The 20,279-nt window shown below is 44.0% G+C and overlaps 1 protein-coding gene across 1 annotated transcript in view; it reads left to right on the forward strand.

The window, feature by feature from the left end:
• LOC126095461 (leucine-rich repeat-containing G-protein coupled receptor 5-like) overlaps positions 1–20,279 on the forward strand; it is a 1,115,085-nt gene that overhangs the window by 250,203 nt on the left and 844,603 nt on the right. The window lies entirely within an intron of this gene.

A 20,279-nucleotide genomic window follows, 5' to 3' on the forward strand; every position in this document is an offset into this window, starting at 1 on the left:
GCTGCTCTTCGCATCGGCAACATTACGAGCAGCAAAACGAACAAAGGCACTGGAGAAATGCGAGATATCACAATGGTGGAGGTTTGTCTACTTTGATTGAAATACAATCTGAAAGCTTGCTGTATCCGGTTTACGACGAGGTCGTGGAACCTCATGACCACAGCCCTTCCATCCAGCAGTCCATGTATGTTGCCATTGACCCCGGCGTGTTCTCTCACTGCGCGGACCTGGCTCCTCTTGAGTCCTCAACCAAACTGGCCCACTCACACGACCCGGAAAAACAACGACGTCGCCCCAAAGATAGGGCAACAGTTACTGCATATAGATAACCGCCGCTGCTGCCACTAGCAGATAGGCAACACTTGCGAAACCGAGTGGCTCCAGTCAACACGAGAAGAAGAAGACAAACAACTGCAACCTTATCAACTAAACCAGGGGCGGGCAAGCGTTGCACGCCGCTCGTGAGCGTACAGCGCTGCACGTGTGCTGCTCGCGTGCAATCGGTCAGTGGCGACAGCCGGCAGGTTGCGGCAGTGTAGTACAAGGCTAAGCCGCGGACGTTGATGCGAAGCGACCACTACGTAGTGAACGTTGTATTTCAAGAACCGGAAAATTCAGAGTGAATCAAGGAAACGGAGACGTGGAGATTTGCTATCTTTTAAAAAATAATGGGAGAATCATTTTTTCTTTGTGCAAAGACGTGAAAATTCGAAATGTTTAATATGTGGCAGTATTCTCGCTGGTCAGCGGAAGTTTAGTATTGAAGGCCATTATAATAAATTTCACAAGGACGAGTACAGTTTATTGTCGGATTCCGAGCGGGTGGGGAAATTGACTGAGCTTAAGAAGAGCGACCTGACGATATTACATGCATCTGTCCTAGTTGCCGTTGTCACGAGAGATCTGCGACTTTCTCTCGTCATGTCCCTCATCTAACTGATTTAACATTTTATGGAGCACTGTTTTCAATTTTTCAGGACGACAACAATAATAGCCCAGCGTTACGTGCAAGCTATAAAATTGCGCATAATATAGTGAGAGCTGGAAAACCATTTGCTGAATTAATAAGCCTCGGTTAAGAGCAAACATAAGTGATGAAAATTTACGTAACTGTTTGCGTTTGTCTGTATGCAGAAATTTTGTTCCAGATATTAAACGTATTGTAAACTCCACCTGTGATAATTAAATAAAACGTATCGTAATTAATAGGTACTCTTTCAAACCATGATTTATTTCAAGCACTCCTGCTAACCTTATTCCATCATTCAATAAAGCAAGCTAGAAAAACAAAACGCATTACAGAGGAAGGAGTGGACAGAAGGTATGGTGGGGAGGGGAGGTAAGCGGGTGGCCAGCTCGCCCCTGTGTGCACGCAGAACACCTGTTAACTGCACGCGTGCAAGTGCACCGCACACGTGCAGGATTCCTGCCCGCCCCTGAACTAAACGATACCGTCTGGCCTGCAACAGAGGGCGGAAACCTACAAACAGCACCAACGCGAGCCGCAGCACGGCTCAATGATGCTGATACAAGTAATTGAATATAAGACAAATGGGGTTGCAAATGTTCGAAAATATTCCAAAAGTGGATGACAAATGTTAAACACGTAACGTCATCAGATGACATACCTCGCCACACGTGCAGTGGTTTAGCGTATCGGTCTGCATCTTCACAACCCAAGTCAAGTATTCACGTCAATGTTGCTGTCGGCTCGGGCCACGTTCGCGACTTCAGGACGTGGAGGTCAGGTTTCAAGTCTTCACTCTGGAAGATTGTAGCTTTTTCACTCCGTTAGGTAGTCAATGTGTTTACATTGAGGTAACATTTATTATTTTATTTCCCGGTCTCACTGCCTCCACTGGTTTATTGCAAAGTGCAGTACAACGAAAACCTACCAGGTAAACGAGTATAAGCTTCCGAATTGCATTTTTATCAGTAAATAAGTTATGCTTTCTTTACTAAATAGTGTCTGTAAGCAAAACAGAAGGGGCAAAAGGGAGGAATCACAAAATAGGAACAGCTTTTGCTTGGTTACAGCGACGACAGTAATTTTGTAACTTCTAAGTTCGTATTTACAAAACGTGTTCGAAGTTTGAACCGTTTGCTAGAATGTAAGTATTGCGTCACTCAATCATCTCTTTAAGTCCAAGCTCAACCATTACACGTGCGGTAAGTTATGTTATCTGGTGACGTCGCGTGTTCAGCATTTCTTATCCATTTCTGGGGTATTTCCCGACGTATGCGAGCCCATGTAGACTGGTAATGTAGACTGGCAATGGCAAGGAAAGCGTTTCTCAAGAAGAGAAATTTGTTAACATCGAATATAGATTTAGGTGTCAGGAAGTCGTTTCTGAAAGTATTTGTATGGAGTGTAGCCATGTATGGAAGTGAGACATGGACGATAACTAGTTTGGACAAGAAGAGAATAGAAGCTTTCGAAATGTGGTGCTACAGAAGAATGCTGAAGATAAGGTGGGTAGATCACATAACTAATGAGGAGGTATTGAATAGGATTGGGGAGAAGAGAAGTCTGTGGCTCAACTTGACTAGAAGAAGGGATCGGTTGGTAGGACATGTTCTGAGGCATCGAGGGTTCACAATTTTAGCATTGGAGGGCAGCGTGGAGGGTAAAAATCGTAGAGGGAGACCTAGAGATCAATACACTAAGCAGATTCAGAAGGATGTAGGTTGCAGTAGGTACTGGGAGATGAAGAAGCTTGCACAGGATAGAGTAGCATGGAGAGCTGCATCAAACCAGTCTCAGGACTGAAGACCACAACAACAACAACAACAACAACAACAACGCGAGCCCATGTGTGTTGTATTAAATACGAGGTTGGAACTTCAATAGTAGCAACTATTTATTAATAGCTCGTACAAAATAAATCTGTGTTTCACAGTTTTACTGACCTTCAAAGTAGTCACCAGCATTGTGTATAAACCGTTGCCAGCGATGCGGAAGTCGTAGGATACTCCTTGCAATGCCAGTTGCGTTGACAGTTCCAGAGGCGCGGTCTATTGCCCGACGAATTTGTAGCAGTTCTGAACAGAATGTCGTGAAGTGTTTCCTTCAGTTTAGAAATCGAGTTGGATTCAAGAGGGCTGAAGTCAGCGGAGCGCAGTAGATGGTATAGTACTTACAAGGGAACCTCCCAATCGCACCCCCCTCAGATTTAGTTATAAGTTGGCACAGCGGATAGGCCTTGAAAAACTGAACACAAGATCAATCGAGAAAACAGGAAGAGGTTGTGTGGAACTATGAAAAAAATATGTAAAATATACAAACTGAGTAGTCCATGCGAAGATAAGCAACATCAAGGACAATCAAAGGTAATGAGTGCCGTGGTCCCGTGGTTAACGAGGGCAGCTACGGAAGGAGAGGTCCTAGGTTCAAGTCTTCCCTCGAGTGAAAAGTTTAATTTCTTACTTTCAGATTATGTGACAAACTCTTATGTTTTCATCACTTTTTTGGGAGTGATTATCACATCCACAAGAAAACCTAAATCGGGCAAGGTAGAAGAATCTTTTTACCCATTCGCTAAGTGTACAAGTTAGGTGGGTCGACAACATATTCCTGTCATGTGACGCACATGCCGTCACCAGTGTCGTATAGAATGTATCAGACGTGTTTTCCTGTGGAGGAATCGGTTGACCTATGACCTTGCGATCAAATGTTTTCGGTTCCCATTGGAGAGGCACGTCCTTTCGTCTACTAATCGGACGGTTTTGCGGTGTGGTCGCAAAACACAGACAGTAAACTTATTACAGTGAACAGAGACGTCAATGAAAGAACGGACAGATCATAACTATGCGAAAATAAAGAAAGTAAACTTTTCACCCGAGGGAAGACTTGAACCAAGGACCTCCCGTTCCGCAGCTGCTCACGCTAACCATGGGATCACGGCGCTCCTCAGCTCACACTATCCTTAATGTTGCTTATCTTGCACGCGAACTACTCAGTTTGTATATTTTGCTTTTTTTTCATAGTTTCACACAACTTCTTCCTGTTTTCTCGATTGATCTATGTTCAGTTTTTCAAGGCCTATTCACTGTGCCAACTTATAACTAAATCTGAGGGGGGTGCGATGGGGAGGTTCCCTAGTTAGCAGCCCCTTCAATTAAACAAATTACTATCGGCTAGCACTCTTCGTGCTTGAGCATTGTCCTGCAAAATGATGGTCAGGTCCTGCAGACAGTTCATCACTTCTGTCCCTATGATGTTCATTTTTGGAACACAACCTACGACCAGCTAAGAGAGAGAAGTGATGACACTTTCTGCAGGACAATGCTCAACGACGTACAGTACAAGCTGTTACTGATTTGTTTGACTGGTGGGGCTGCTGAATGCTTTACCATCTACTGCGCTCCCCTGACTTAGGCCCTCGTAAGTTCAACTCAGTTTCTAAACTGAAGGAAACATTTCACAGTATTCACTTCAGAACTGCTACAAATTCGTCGGGCAATAGACCGCGCCGCTCGAACTGTCGACACAAGTGGCACTGCTAAGAGTATCCTACGACTTCCATATCGCTGGCAAAGGGTTATACACAATGCTGGTGACTACTCTAAAGGTCAGTAAAACTTTGAAACACGTATCTGTTATGTACGAGCTGTAAATAAATAGTTGCCACTATTAAAGTTCCAATCCTCGTAACTTGTCTCAGCATCATCTACGCTTCGTCCCTTTGTGGTTTTTAAACATTAATAAGACTCACGCTGTATATCTAAGACAGAATAACTGTGGCAATGAATTAGTAACAACATAATGTACATCACAAAATACTCAACTTCTGCGTATAGGCAAGGCAAAATTCTGAACTTCATCTACACAAACGCAGATAGAAGATTACCAACTAATTGAAGTTCAGAATGGACTGCAGATTTGAAACTTTTAGTTCAGTCAGTATACAAACATTCTGGCTATCACCTTAGATAAGTTGTAGGCGACTGTAGAACTGAAGAACTATTAGATTGTAGATGTGAGGTCCATTAAATCATGCGCTGAGAGAATTAATGTCAAAGTGTGAACTATTTGGCGCTTGTATTAAATAGTTCCAAGTTTCATCGCTATTTGTGTCGGCAGACGTAATTATTGGCGGATGAATGACCTATTTAAATGCATTGTGCAGAAGCATAAAGCAGTTCCTGGTATGAGTGCCAACTAGGAGGCTACTGGCGGTACTGTATGTGAGGCACTGCGCTGTTACTGAATGGTGTGAGACGCCCTCTGAAGATAAGGCTGTGTATTGCGTCTGGCGGAGACTCAGCACTACGTATGGCAGCGTTCCAAGGAACACACTGTGCGCCGCAGTTCCTTTTTCTACCGTAAAGTTATGAATGGGATTTTCAGTCGTGTGTGCCACAGTTTCAACACGTTTCACGAGACGTCTCCAAATAGGATTTGAAATGCAAGAGCATCGTAGTTCAGAGCAGCATTTGAATTCTAGCTGCACGTTCAGAAAATGTTTCCGAGAAAACGTTGTGAGTTGATGGCTGTACTGTCTAAGCAATTACCAAACGCATTTTATTTCATTGACCATCTACTACGGCCTGAATTTTATCTGAACAAAAGTATCCAGACACCTATTAGCAGACATTAATGTGGGTTGTGTCCACCTTCCATCCTCTGCCTTTGTGATGGCCGGAACTCTGCTGGGGACACATCTTAAATCTCAATGCCTGCTGAGGAATGGCAGTTCATTCTTTCTCTAGAACCGAAACCAGGTAGTAACGTTGGACACAGAGGTCAACTTTCTAACTCATGCCAGAAGTGTTCCACTGGGTTCAGGTCTGGACCCTGAGCAGATCAGTCCTTCTCAGGAATGTTACTGTCCGGAAATCACTGCCTCATACACTGAAGAGCCAAAGAAACTGGTAGACCTGCCTAATATCGTGTAGGGCCCCGCGAGCACTCAGAAGCGCCGCAACCGACGTGACATGGACTCAACTAACGTATGTAGTAGTGCTGGAGGGAACTGACACCATAAATCCTGCAGGGCTGTCCATTAATCCGTAAGAGTACAGTGGGGTGGAGATCTCTTCTGAAAGGCATGTTGGAAGGCATCCCAGATATGCTCAATAATCTTCATGTTTGGGGAGTTTGGTGACCAGCGGAAGTGTTTAAGCTCAGAAGAGTGTTCCTGGAGCCACTATGTAGCTATTCTGGACGTGTGGGGTGACGCATTGTCCTGCTGGAATTGCCCAAGTCCTTCGGAATGCATAATGAACATGAATGGATGCAGGTGATAAGACAGGATGCTTACGTACGTGTATCACTCCAACTGTACACGTTCCACACCATTACAGAGCCTCCACCAGCATCAACAGTCCCCTGCTGACATGCGTGGTCAACGGATTCATGAGGATCTCTCCATACCCGTACAAGTCCCTCCGCTCGATACAACTGGAAATGAGACTCGTCAGACCAGGCAACATAGTTCCATTCATCAACAGTCCAACGTCGATGTTGACGTGCCCAGGCAAGGAATAAAGCTTTTTGTCGTGCAGTCATCAAGGGTACACGAGTGGGCCTTTCACTCCGAAAGCCCATATCAATGATGTTTCACTGAATGGTTCGCACGCTGACACTTGTTGATGGCCCAGAATTGACATCTGCAGCAGACTGCAGAATGGTTGCACTTCTGTCACGTTGAACGGTTCTCTTCAGTCGTCGTTGGTCCCGTTCTTGCAGGATATTTTTTTTTTTTTTTCGACCGCAGCGAAGTCGGAGATTCGATGTTTCAACGGATTCCTGATATCCACGGAACACTCGTGAAATGGATAGTACGCGAAAATCCCCACGTCATCGCTACCTCGAAGATGCTATTTCCCATCGCTCGTGCGCCGACTATCACACCACGTTCAAACTCACTTAAATCTTGACAACCTGCCATTGTAGCAGCAATAACCGATCTAACAACTGCGCGAGACATTTGTTGTCTTCTATAGGCGTTGCCGTCCGCAGTGCCATATTCAGCCTGTTTACATATCTCAGTATTTGAATATGCATGCCATTACCCGTTCAGAGTATATGATGTTTTATGATAGGGTACATTGTTATTCTGATACAACAGCATCTCCGAGCTGTTCCTCCACTGTACTCAGTACATAATAATGAACCTTCTCCTCGAATTGCCACACGATATAGCACGATTCATGACTCCAAATCACTCTTTTCCAATAACCCAATATCCAGCGGCGACACTGTTTCAACCACCTCAATCGTCGCGTAATATTGACTATCTGCTGGTAGAACTGTAGATCTCAAGAGTAATTCCTTCCGTTGATTTCAAGCAATTTTTACAACCAATGCTCGACGGTCGCTGTCTGTCGATACAAGAGGTGCGCTCGGTTTCGGTTCAGCTGTAGTTGTTCTTTCGCGTTTCCACTTCACAGTCACATCATCAGCAGTCGACTTGGAGAGCTTTAGATGGGTTGAAACGGCCTCCATGGGTCTGTCACTCAAGTGAAATCCAGTGACTAGTCCTCGTTCGAAATCACTGTTTCTATTTCTATTCTGACAACACAGTACTGTCCGTCTCCTTTTATACGGGCGGATTCACCTCTCGTGACAGCTGGTGGTCAATTCCGAATTACACTGGAATGTTCGGATGTTTTGATCAGATATTGTAACTCCAGCCTCCTCTGTAGTTTGATTTAAATTAGTTAGCATCTGTCGTTTTGGTTCTGAAGTCGGGACGTGCCGCGAAAAGCACCGTCTTGCAGGCATCTACTAGAGTGTTTCCTTCTCCTCGGTGATAAGGAATTGCATTGAAGTTTCTTTGTCCCAAGGAAATTACACAAATAATCAGACAAGCCACGTATTTTATAGATCTCTAGAGGGGCCCCTAAGCACGAGTTAAATCTGTTCTTAATTTGAATTAGAACAGAGTAGTTTTTGCTTTCGTTGATTATCTAAATACTCGTACAATGCCCGGTAACGCATCCTCCCAAACTTAGCGTATCGCATTGCTTTTGTTATGTGTAAGCGTTGGTAAATAGCGTTGATTTCACTTCTTTTATTACTTAACTCGACAAAATTATGAAGTTTTAAGTCTCGCCCCTTTAAAAAAAAAATAAAATTGTGAAATTTACGTACGGTATAGGTCTCGATAGTGTACCCAAGTGTGTCAAATATCTCTTCGAAATTGTATTGGTGTCATAGTTTAGTTATTTTTCGTGAACAAGGCAAAACTTTCACACTCAGAAAGGTTACGTCTTGAGAATTGCCACGTAGATTCGTTTGCACAACCGAAGTGATAACGCAATGGGAACCGACAGTGTGAGTACAGTGTTGATAGATCTCCCCGCATCTCCCCATTGGTGTATTTCTGGGGGCGGAGGGGGGATGGCGGGGGGGGGGGGGGAGGCGGCGTGCAACCCACTAGCTGTCAAATGCCAACTACCTCCTTTAAACCGGACTGTAGTTATTTGGTCTAAGGGTAGCGTCTTTCACTAATTACCGAAACATATTGGGCCCCGGATTCTGAACGAGCCACTGCTTACATTTTGAATAAAAATCATCATCAATGGCTGCCGACGACTTCCGACGTAAGAAGGTGCCCTTCTTCTGCCAAAGGCCATATCAGAGAGGCTGGCGTAACTGACATAGATTGATGGCCACCTGTTGACCTCAGTGTGGAGAAACTGCCGCTAAAATGTGGTAGAATCAGCTACGTTAAACAGCATGAGGATGTAGAGGGCAATGGAAGCCACTGTTTTAAAGACAAAAGATATGTATTCACAGTACATGTGGCTTATAACTGAAAAAGCATCATGATGATCTCTCCATTGGCGAAAGAGTCCAGATGAGGCCCCCATTCGTTTCCCAGCTGGTGACTGCCAAGGGGAAAGTGACTTTAACAAAAAATTGAATAACGATCGGAAAGATAACACTCTACAGATAAGCACGTGGAATATCACAAATTAGAACGTCTACATCAACAGCTACGTAGATGCTCCGCAAACCACCGTCCTGTGCGTGGCGGAGGGTACGTTGTACCACTATTGGTCTTCTCCTTTCCTGTTCCTACATGCCTCCACATGAACTCTAATATCTCGTATCTTGTCTTCGTGGTCCTGACGCGCAATGTATGTTGGCGGCAATAGAATCATTCGGCAGTCAGCTTCAAATGCCAGTTCTCTAAATTTTCTGAATAGCGTTCTTCGAAAAGAACGTCGCTTCCCTCCAGGCATTCCCTTTTGTGTTCCGAAAGCATCTCCGTAACACTTACATCTCGTTCGAACCTACCTCTAACAAGTCTAGCTGCCAACCTCTGAATTGCCTCGATGTCATCCTTCAATCCAGCCTGGTACGAATCCCAAACACTCGTAATCAAGAATATTTCGCACCAGTATCCTATACGCAGTCTCCTTTACCGGTGAACCACACCTTCCTAAAATTCTCCCAATAAACCGTAGTCAACCATTCACCTTCCCTACCACAGTCTTCACATCCTAGTTCCATATCATATCGTTTTGCAGCGTTACGACCAGATATTCCAACGACGTGAGTGTGTCGAACAGTAAACTAGACTACTAATTCTGTATCCGAACTTTACAGGTTTGCCTGTCCTACTCATCGACATTAACTTACGTTTTCTCACATTTAGAGCTACCTGCCATTTATCACACCGTCGTCTTGTATCTTCTTACAGTCACTCAACTCTGATACCTTACAGTTCACCATAACATCAGCAGCAGACAATCGCAGATTTCATGCTGCTACCCCCCCATACGTCAAATCATTTATGTACATAGAGAAAAACAGTGATCCTACCACAATTCCTTGGGGCACTCCTGACGGTATTCTTGTCTCTGATGAACACTGGCCGTCGAGGACAACATATTGGGTTCTATTATTTAAGAAGTCGTCGAGCGACTCCCATATTAGTGAACGTATTCCAAATGCTCATACCTTCGTTAACAGCCGGCAATGGGGCACCGTGTTAAATGCTTTCCAGAAATCTAGAAATCTGTAATCTGTCTATTCTCCTCCATCCATAGTTCGCAGTATAAGGAGAAAAGGGTAAGCTGAGTTTCGGCTGAGCGATGCTTTCCAAAGCCACGATGATTCCTGGCCAAAAGCTCTCAGTCACAATAAAATTTATTCTAAATCTACATCTACTCCGCAAGCCACCTAATGGTGTGAGGTGGATGGTATTTTTTGTACCACTAACTGATCTCTCCAACCCAGTCCCACACGCGAATAGCGCATGGGAAAAATGATTATCGGTAAGCCCCTGTATTGGCTCTAATTTCTCGAATTTACTCCTCATTGTCATGATGTGAAACGTATGCAGGTGGAATTAATATGATGTCCGACTCTTCCCGGAAAGCGCTCTCCCGAAATTTCAATAGGAAACCCCTCCATGATGCACAACACCTCTCTTGTAACGTCTACCAACGTACTTTGTTGAGCATCTCCCTATCGCTCTCGTCCCGACTAAACGATCCCGTGACGAAACGTGCCGCTCCTTGTCGAATCATCTCTCTATCAGTCATATCTGATAGGGATCGCAGATAGATGAGCGATACTCAAGAGTGGGTCGAACAAGTGCCTTATAAGCCACTTCCTTCGTGAATGAGTTACATTCCCTTAGGATTCTTCCTATGAATCTTAGTCTGGCGTATGCTTTTTCCACTGATTTATATGGTCACGGCACCCCCGGAACAGATACAGACCCAACCACAATTTACTGGTGACAAAGAATAAGCTGCAGTTCAAGAAAAACTAGCTGAAGTTTTAGAAAAATGTTCAGAAGAATCAAAATGAAAAGAATTGAGATATGAAGTACTGAGGAATGATGAGACGCGTTTAAAGTCTCTAAAGCTGTAGATAAAGCGATAATGAATACTACTAAATACTGCAGTCGGAAGTTCTGTTGAAGAAAAATGGACGACCATAAAAATGTCAATCACGGAAAATGGACAGACAAACAGGAAAAAGAAGTGTAAGTGGAAAGAAACCTCTGGTAACAGAAGGAATACTTCAGTTGATCGACGAAAGAAGGAAGGACAAAAATTGTCTGGGAAAGACAGCAATACGGCAGTGTAAGCCACTCGAGAATGAAGCGAATAGGAAGCGTAGGCAAGACAATGCGAAATATCTGGAGGGAAAACGTAGAGAAATCGAAAAACAAATGATAGTTGGGAAACTGACCTAGCGTACATAAAACTCAAAATAGCCGTCGGTTAAATTAAAAGCAAAGACATCAAAGTTGAGAACGCAATGGGAACTCCATCGTTAAACGCAGAGGACGAGCGGGTAGGCGGAAAGAGACATCGAAAGCGACTACGAGGTTGAGGACTTACCTGATGGCGTAATGGAAGAAGATATGGAAGTCTATGTGGAAGACATAAGAGGTGCAATATTAGGGGCAGAGTTTAATAGCGCTTTGGAGGCAAAAGGATAGATGAGGCTCCATCGGAGTTTCTGTCACTATTTGAGTAAGTGGCTGTCAAACAACTATTCAAAGTGGTACATAGAATCCATGAGTCTGAAGACATACCATCAGATTTTCGGAAAAATAACGACACAAGGTTGCAAGGGCAGATAAACAGCAGAATTATGCTAAAATCAGCGTAATAGCTCATGCATTATAGCATACAAAAGACAGAAAAACTCGAGAGTCTGCTACATGACGATCAGTGTGGTTTCAGGAAAGGTAAAGGCACCAGAGAGGAAGTCGTGACGTTGCGCTTGGTAATGGAAACGAGACTTAAGTAAAATCAAGACACGTCCGTAAAATTTAAAGTGTTAGTGTAAAATGGTGAAAGATGTTCGGAATTCTGAGAAAAACATGAGTAAGCTATAGGGAAAGACGGGTAATATAAATATGTACAGAAAACAAGAAGTAACAGTGACACTGGAAGCTAAGAACAAAGTGCTCGGATTAAAAATGGTATAAGGGAGGGAAAAAGTCTTTCGTCTCTGCTCTTCAATCTATACATCGAAGAAGCAATGATGGTAATAAAAAAATCTTTCAAGAATGCTGAAATAATAACAGTGATAAGATTCGCTAATGACATTTTAGTCTTCACTGGAAATGGAGAAAAACTGCAGGACATGTTGAATGAAACGAACAGTCTAATAAGCACAGAATATGGATTGAGTGTAAACCGAAGAAAGTATTGAGGAGTAGCAGAAATAAGATTAGAGATAAACGTATCATCAAAATTGGCGACCACGAAGTAGACGAGGTTGAGGAGTTCTGCAGCCGTTTAAGCAAAATAACCAACGAAGGACGAAGCAAAGAGGACATAAAAACCAGACTAGCACAGGAAAAGAGGGCTTTCCTGGCCAAAAATGTCTCCCAGTATCAAAAATAGGCCTTAATTTGAGGAGGAAAGTCCTGAAAATCTCTGGAGCATGGAGTTGATTGATAGTGAATCATAAACCGTGGAAACACAGGCAAACAACGGAAACGAAGCGTTTGAGAATTTGTGCAATAGTAAGATGTTGAAAATTAGGTGGACTAATAAGATACGGAGCAAGGATTTTCTCCACAAAATCAGTGGAGAAAGGAAGGAAAACACAAACCAGATGACTGGACAGGCTGATAACTCACCCGCTAAAGCATCAGGAAACAACTTCCATGGTACCAGAGGGAGATGTAGACGTTAAAAACTTCTGGGTAGACAGAGACTGGAATACACTTAACTAATAACTGAGGACGTAGGATGCAAGTGCTACTCTGAGATGTAGAGATTGGCCCAAGAGAGGAATTCATGATGGGCCATATCAAACCAGCCAGAAGACTGATGACTCAGAAAATAAGAAACACACTGCATAGGAAAGAAAGTGAAGCACCCAGGAGATATGAGCAGGTATCAATGTAACTTTGTACAAGTACACACCATCATCAGGTAAGTAAATGAATAGAGTTCCAGTTCTCTGTGACATGTAGAACAACCTCCAGACTGCATCAGTATTTGGTGTTGTTACCAGGAAAATTAGGGATTAGCGGGGCGGTGAACAGCGTCAGATGTTGAGTGGTACGAAAGCGCTATTAACACATGACAGAGTTTGAAAAGGACTTCATTGTGAGTCTCGTTTCGCCAGCTGATCGAATCGTGCGACATCCAGATCTGTGGGGTATTCGGATGTAGCAGTGGTCTGATGTTGAACGACGTGGGAACGTCAGAGCAGACATACCCATCCTCTAGTATCCAGTCGACCACGTCTGACCATAACATGAGAGTATCGCCGTATTGGACACCAATCCCATAGTAACCCGTTCACATCTACGCCTCCATCTGAGAACAAGTAATGGACTCCCTGCACTCTTTCTTATTCCACACCATTGTTTAGAAAGTACCAGCAACCGCACAAGTAAATTTCTGTCTCATAAGAAGGCTGCTGTTTATGCCATATACCCCTACATCTATAGACTTCTGGTACCACTAACTGATCAGCCCTTTCCTGTCTCACTCGCGAATGGTGCATGGGACGAATGATTGTTAGTGAGCCTCTTTATTAGCTCTAATATGTCGAGTTTTCTCGTCGTGACAATTTTGCGAGACGTATTAATATGTTGTCCGACCTTCCCGGAAACCTCTCTCTCGAAATTTCCATAGCAAACCTTTCCATGATGCACAACGCCTTTCTTGTGTCGTCTGCTACTGGAGTTTATTGAACATCTCGGTAACGATCTCGCCCAGAATGCACGATCCCTTGACGAAACACGCCGCCCTGCGTTGGATCTTCTCCATCTCTTCTACCTGGTTAGGGTGCCAGATTTATGAACACTACTCAAGAACCTGCCGAACAAACGCCTTACAAACCACTTCTTTAGCGGATGAGTTACATTTCCTTATCAATCTTCCTGTGAATCTGTCTGCCATCTGCGTTTCCTACTATTTATGTGGTCTTTCCACTTAAGGTCGCTCTGGATAGTTACTCCTAGATACTTTATGGTAGATACTGTTTCCAGAAATCTGTCATCAATAATATAGTTGTACATTAGTGCTTTTTTTTCTATGTACGCGCAATATGATGTGACGACGCTGGTTTATCACATGTTGCTAAAGGAGGTCTGTTCAAAAAATTCCGGGATATTCCTAATTTTGCGCCAATGGTGTTATGGATAGAAATGCGTTTGGCATTCCCACACACGCCTGTGTTTCATGTGTATCTGCCGGAAGTTTTATTGTTGTATGTCTGTAAGTTATTGTTCAATGATGCAGCGAGTAGAACATTGTGTCGCACAGTCTGTGACTTTCGAGATGACTGTCAGAGAAGCAACGCGTCAGCATTAAATTTTGCATGAAACTCAAGAAAATCTTTACAGGGACACGCCAACTGATGCAGGAAGCGTACGGTGATGAATGCTTATGGCGTAGTCGGTGCTACGAATGGTTCACACGGTTTAAAAAAGGGCGGGCGGAAGTTAAAGATGACCCTAGTTCAGGACGCTCTTCGGCGTCTACCGACGACGCTCATTTCAGGAACATCAACGAAATTGTGTCTGCCAATCGAAGACTGACTGTCCGAGAGACTGCAGAAGATTGTAACATTACGGTAGGATCACCTCATGAAATCCTAACACAACATCTTGAAGTGCATAATGTTGCTCCCACATTCGTCCCACGGCTCACGAGTCAAAACCAGAAAGACATTCGTCTCGTAATCTGTGAAGAATTTTTGGATGGCGCAAATGACAACGAGATGTTCCTTAATAGAACTGGTGATGAGACGTGTATCTACGGTTGTGAGACCTAGGTTCAATCTTCCAAATGGGTCAGAAAAGATTCTCCAAGACCAAAAAAAGATCGCCAGGTCAAATGTCAAGGCCATGCTGATAGTTTTCTTTGACATTGAAGGATTAGTTAGTTATGAATTCGTGCCGCAGATACAGAGTGCTTATCAATGGTACTATCGGAACATGTAGCTAAGCCTACGAGAACATATGAGAAGGAAACAGCCTGAAACGTCGCGAGACAAGTCATGGCTCTTGCATTACGACAGCGCATCCGCACTTCCATCCCTGTTGGTGCGTGACTGCTGCACAAAAAACGAAATCACTGTGCTGCCTTCGTGGTCTAGTATCTAGCGTTGCTGCCGCTGATCACGGGGGTCCCGTGTTCGATTCCCGGCCGAGATGGGGATTCTCTCCGCCTGGGGACTGGGTGTTTGTCTCTTCCTCATCATTTCATCATCATCATTATTCGTGATATGGCTAGATTGGACTGCGTAAAATATTGGAGTGTGAAAAAATTGGGACTTGGTACGGGCGCCGATGACCGCGCAGTTGGCCGGCCGCGGTGGCCGTGCGGTTCTGGCGCTGCAGTCCGGAACCGCGGGACTGCTACGGTCGCAGGTTCGAATCCTGCCTCGGGCATGGGTGTGTGTGATGTCCTTAGGTTAGTTAGGTTTAAGTAGTTCTAAGTTCTAGGGGACTTATGACCTAAGATGTTGAGTCCCATAGTGCTCAGAGCCATTTGAACCATTTTGAACCGCGCAGTTGAGCACCCCACGAACCAAACATCACCATCAACTTTGCTGCTTCGTTCTCCATACTCTCCACACCTGGCCCCTGCGGACATTTTTAATTCCCAAAGTTGAAGACCCCGTTGAAAGGACAAACATTAGTAACGATAAAAACTTCGCAGACGCCGCTTCACATGATCCAGTAAGAGGCGTATCAAGACTGCTTGTGGAAGTGGAAACGGCGTTGGGAGCGGTGTACCAGTTGTAGAGGAGAGTATTTCGAAGGAGACCATGCGCAATAAGTAAAAGGTAAGCGTAGAGACACTTTGTGGACAACGTTCCTATGTTTTTTGAACAGATCTCGTTTAATCATTTTAAGTTGTATTCTCGTAAATTCTCTGACTTGAAAAAGGTGTATTAGCTGCTGTTTACCTCGGTTTGTGGAATGTGGCGAGGCGTGCCACCTGCAAGGCTTCAGCAAGGGCTTGACAAAAGCAGAAAACCGAGAGGTTTCCCACCAGAAATTCGCACGGGCAGCATTCGCCCGAGTAGGCCGCTTTATCTCTTAAGCTAGAGGGCTACAAAAGCGCCTTTCAAAGCTGTACAAGCCACGTGAGCTCCTGAGTTATTTGAACAAAGCCTATAGGTCGACAGGAGGACGGAAGCAGGAAAGCAGGGCCACCGTTACGTTTCCTTGAACAGCGTACGAAGCGAGCTGGGTTTATGCTCCCACATATATCTCACCGACGATCACAAGGATAGGGCCGCTATTCTGCAAAATATTAGATTGTTAACAGAGAATACAAAAAAAGCTGGATAAGGTAATTCTGCAGGCTTTCCATGCACGCAGGAACAGAGACTGAGATTTTCAGTTGTCACTGTGACAAACTTTGAAATTTTTCTCCCTTCCTACATTTATTATGAGGAGTATGAGAGATACAGTCAGTCGGGGTTTGCTCGGAGAGGAGAGTAGGAGTTTTCTGGGCGAGGACACGGAAACTTCTTCGTCTTGTTGCAAGGTTATTGTTCGGTGTCCTGCTTCAACTTGGCACGCCTTTAGCGATTTGGAGTAAGTGTCGCTTTTAGCGTATTGCATGTGGCTGTGCACTGCGTAATTCACAATCCGCGTGTCCGTTTCGCAACATGAAACTGCATTTTATCGTTATATATTTATCATATTGGCATCTAACGTTAATGCTATCCATTGTATGCTCATTTAATGGGCTTCCCGACTTTGATAAATGATTTGCATCTCAATCTATGGGCTTCCAGAGGTCGTTCAAGTGCCTTCTGCACAGTTTTCAGAAATTTGAATATTATAACGATGGAGAGCATACTGCTATTTACGCATTTGATGAAACTAACTGTAAATCAATGCAATCTCTGTTTAAATCATGGTGACTGAGACGAAATAAATAAGCATATTTAAAAATAAATTCTGTCATGCCATCATTTCCTACCACAACATTCTGATGAAGCGACCCTTTTCTTATTAAAAAAAAGTCTTTAGTGGAGGTGCAGTCTCACTGTATCGGTGTTATACATGTGCCACAATAAGAAACATGTTGTTGCCTTTTACTCTTGGAAGTTAGCTGGGTCATTTTTAATTACATAAATGTAATTAATTTTTTATTTCGTTTATAATGAAATTTCAGCTGCATTGTTGCTTAGCAGGGTGAAAAACTATCGATTTAACAGTTGTGTTGGATTCTATTTGAGAGTAGAATCATTTGTTTGGTCTTTTGTGTGTTCGCTAGTGCGGTTGGCAGCTTGCACTGTCGACTGTCGACTGCTGAACCACGGTCGATTCGCACACAACGTACAACAGAAGAATAGACGGCAACAATTATTCATTGTTTCGTTTATTTACGTTCGGGGTCAACTGCCAGAGCCTGCACCGGTCATCAGTCCTCTGCAGATCATTCTGCTAATCGATAGCGTCTTGTGGCGTTGCAACTTTCTTATAGACAGCGGCATCGTCTGCAAATGGTCATAAAGGGCTTCCGACGCTTTCTACTATACCATTCACATCAATTGTAAACGATGGGGGTACTATCACGCTTCCGTGTTGTCTTCCGAAAATTACCTTTACGTCTGACGTTTTTGTCCCGTTAAGAGCGACGTGTTGTGTTCTGTCTACATGGAAATTTTAAATCCAGTCCCAAATCTGATCCAATAGTCGGGAAGCTCGTTTCCCCCTCTCCACCCCCACCACCACCCAAAGGCAGTGCCGGACGATGTCAAACACTTACCCGACGACAAGGAACACAGTATTACCCTGAGTGCCGTTGTCTACAGCTCTGTAGATCTCATGGAGCAACTGTGAGAGCTGAGTTTCTCAAGATCTCTGTCTTCGGAATCCAAGTTGCTGTTTTACAGAGGAGACTTTCGTTCTCCAAGAACGTCATAATTCTCGAGCATAAAACATGTTTCACAATTCTACAACAAATTGACGTCAGTGATACAGGCCTACGAGTACAATTATATGCATTTGTTCTACGACCCTTCATGAATACGGGAATGACCTGCGGCTTTTTCAAATAGCTAGGTACCCTTCGTTGCTCCACAAAAGAAACAACTGCGTTTGAAATGGTCCCGTGTGAAGCACGGATGGTGACGAATAACATCGCAACTTATTGCGCGATAAATCGCTGTTCTACTATGACTCGGACGGCTTGTCGACGATTAAGGCGGCGACCCAGGGAGACTTTCCTTTCTTGCAACGTTTTGGTGGGACACAGTGGTGTAACTCTTCGCATCGTGGTTTAGAGAACCATGGGGAATGAGTTCAGGTCACGGCTGGTGGTGACTGAGGAAGATCTAACTGGACACTGGTACATGAGGGACATCTTGCGACCCCATGTTTTACCTCTTATGCAACATTTTTCAACAGGACACTTCTCGTCCGCACATGACATGAATCTTCATGTTTTTCCTCCGTCATATAGACGTACCCCTGTGGCAAGAAACATCTCCAGGGCTATTCGGAAAATAAGTTCTGGATCGGTCACGAAATGGAAACCAAAGTGAAAATCCGATGAAGCTTTGCTCATGCGTGCCTCTAGTATGCCCGTCGATCGTGCCACGTCGCTCTTTTCAGTTCTGAGTGCACGGTGAGCACGTAAAAATGCCTAGAAAATGTCTGCCGCCAAGTGTGAGGATCTGGTGAGAGATTTCGCCTGATGTCACGCAGCCAACATAAAATAACTCTCATGCGGTCCCTTCTTCATACCAGTTCTCGACTGCACTCTGCATGGGCAATGCAGATGCTTCCGCAGCGTTTTCGATGCGAAGCGTTTGATCGCCCAAAATTCAGCTCGTAAATGGCTCCCACTGAGTTTCATCTCTGCTCACATGAACTGCTGGCTGTGAAGACAACGTCTCGGGCACAGATAACGAGCTGTAGGTCATCCTAGAGAATTGGCGTCAAGCATAGGACGGTGCCTGCTGCGACGCGGTTACTGGGACGTTGATAGAACGCTACGACATATTAGTTTTGAATACGGCTGTATACTAGTTTCAGCATAGTATTATACAGCCAACCGGTTGCACATGTATCAGTTACAATAACTGTGGGCCAACGAGCCTCAGGAAAGGATAACAGCTTCATGACACGTTCCCAGCCGAATCAATGCAAGCATCCAGACATAGAGGTTCAAAATGGTTCAAATGGCTCTGAGCACTATGGGACTTAACATCTGTGGTCATCAGTCCCCTAGAACTTAGAACTACTTAAACCGAACTAACCTACGGACATCACACACATCCATGCCCGAGGCAGGATTCGAACCTGCGACCGTAGCAGTCGCGCGGTTCCGGACTGAGCGCCTAGAACCGCTAGACCACCGCGGCCGGCCCAGGCGTAGAGGTGGTGCAACTTTGCTCTGGCACGTCGGCTCATATTGACAAGTTATTTGTAAATTTGACACGATTTTGTAATCACTGAAATACTGTCACGTACGCTCTTAAGGGAGGCACGTTTCAGAAGATACTCTGCTGCACATAACCTACTGCAACTGTGATTTCCCTAAATCACTCCAGGCAAATGCCGGGATGGTTCCTCTGAAAGGGCACGGCCAACTTCCTTCCCCATCCTTCCCTAATCCGATGAGACCGATGACCACGCTGTCTGGTCTCCTTCCCCAAATCAACCAACCAACCTAATGCCACTTCTAGTCTTTGACAGATAATTGAACCAAAACTGTCTCATGTTAGCATCAAATTATTGGTTATGATCTATATTTTTCAATATTTTTTCACATGATGTGATCATCAGGTTGCTGGATACTTTTAGAACACATACTAACACGTGAGGAACATTTCCTCAAGGATTATCTAACTTCACTTTCAAAAAGGGGTAGATTATTCTTAGTATTTAAACAAGCAAGTGAACCAGTTTTTAATATCAGTCTTATAACACCCGCAATAATATTTGAAAATTATGTGTATGATATACAGATATTTCTATTTCACATAAATTTAAATAGAGTTGACAGTAACGCACTTTGGAAAATTTTGCACCCCAGTAAGCTGTCTCATAGTATTTTCAAAGTCTGCACCAAATTTCACCTTTTTAGTTGCAATGGTTTAGCAGAAAATGTTCCTTATACATGGAAAAATAAAAGTTGCGGGGAATACAGAAAAAAGTATTTTAATAGCAGTTAGGCCGGAAACAAGTACCTTAACGTCGACCATAACCACTTATTTGGTCCTTTTGGTTTTCATGTAGCTCTTTTCTTCTATCCAGATCCTTCTGGCGTACTCTTTTGGGAATATCCATATCTGACACTTCAGAAATAGCAATACCAACATCGTTAATTGTCTTAAAATGTTCAAATGTGTGTGAGTT

Source organism: Schistocerca cancellata, chromosome 8 (assembly GCF_023864275.1).
Source record: "Schistocerca cancellata isolate TAMUIC-IGC-003103 chromosome 8, iqSchCanc2.1, whole genome shotgun sequence".
Taxonomy (NCBI): domain Eukaryota; kingdom Metazoa; phylum Arthropoda; class Insecta; order Orthoptera; family Acrididae; genus Schistocerca; species Schistocerca cancellata.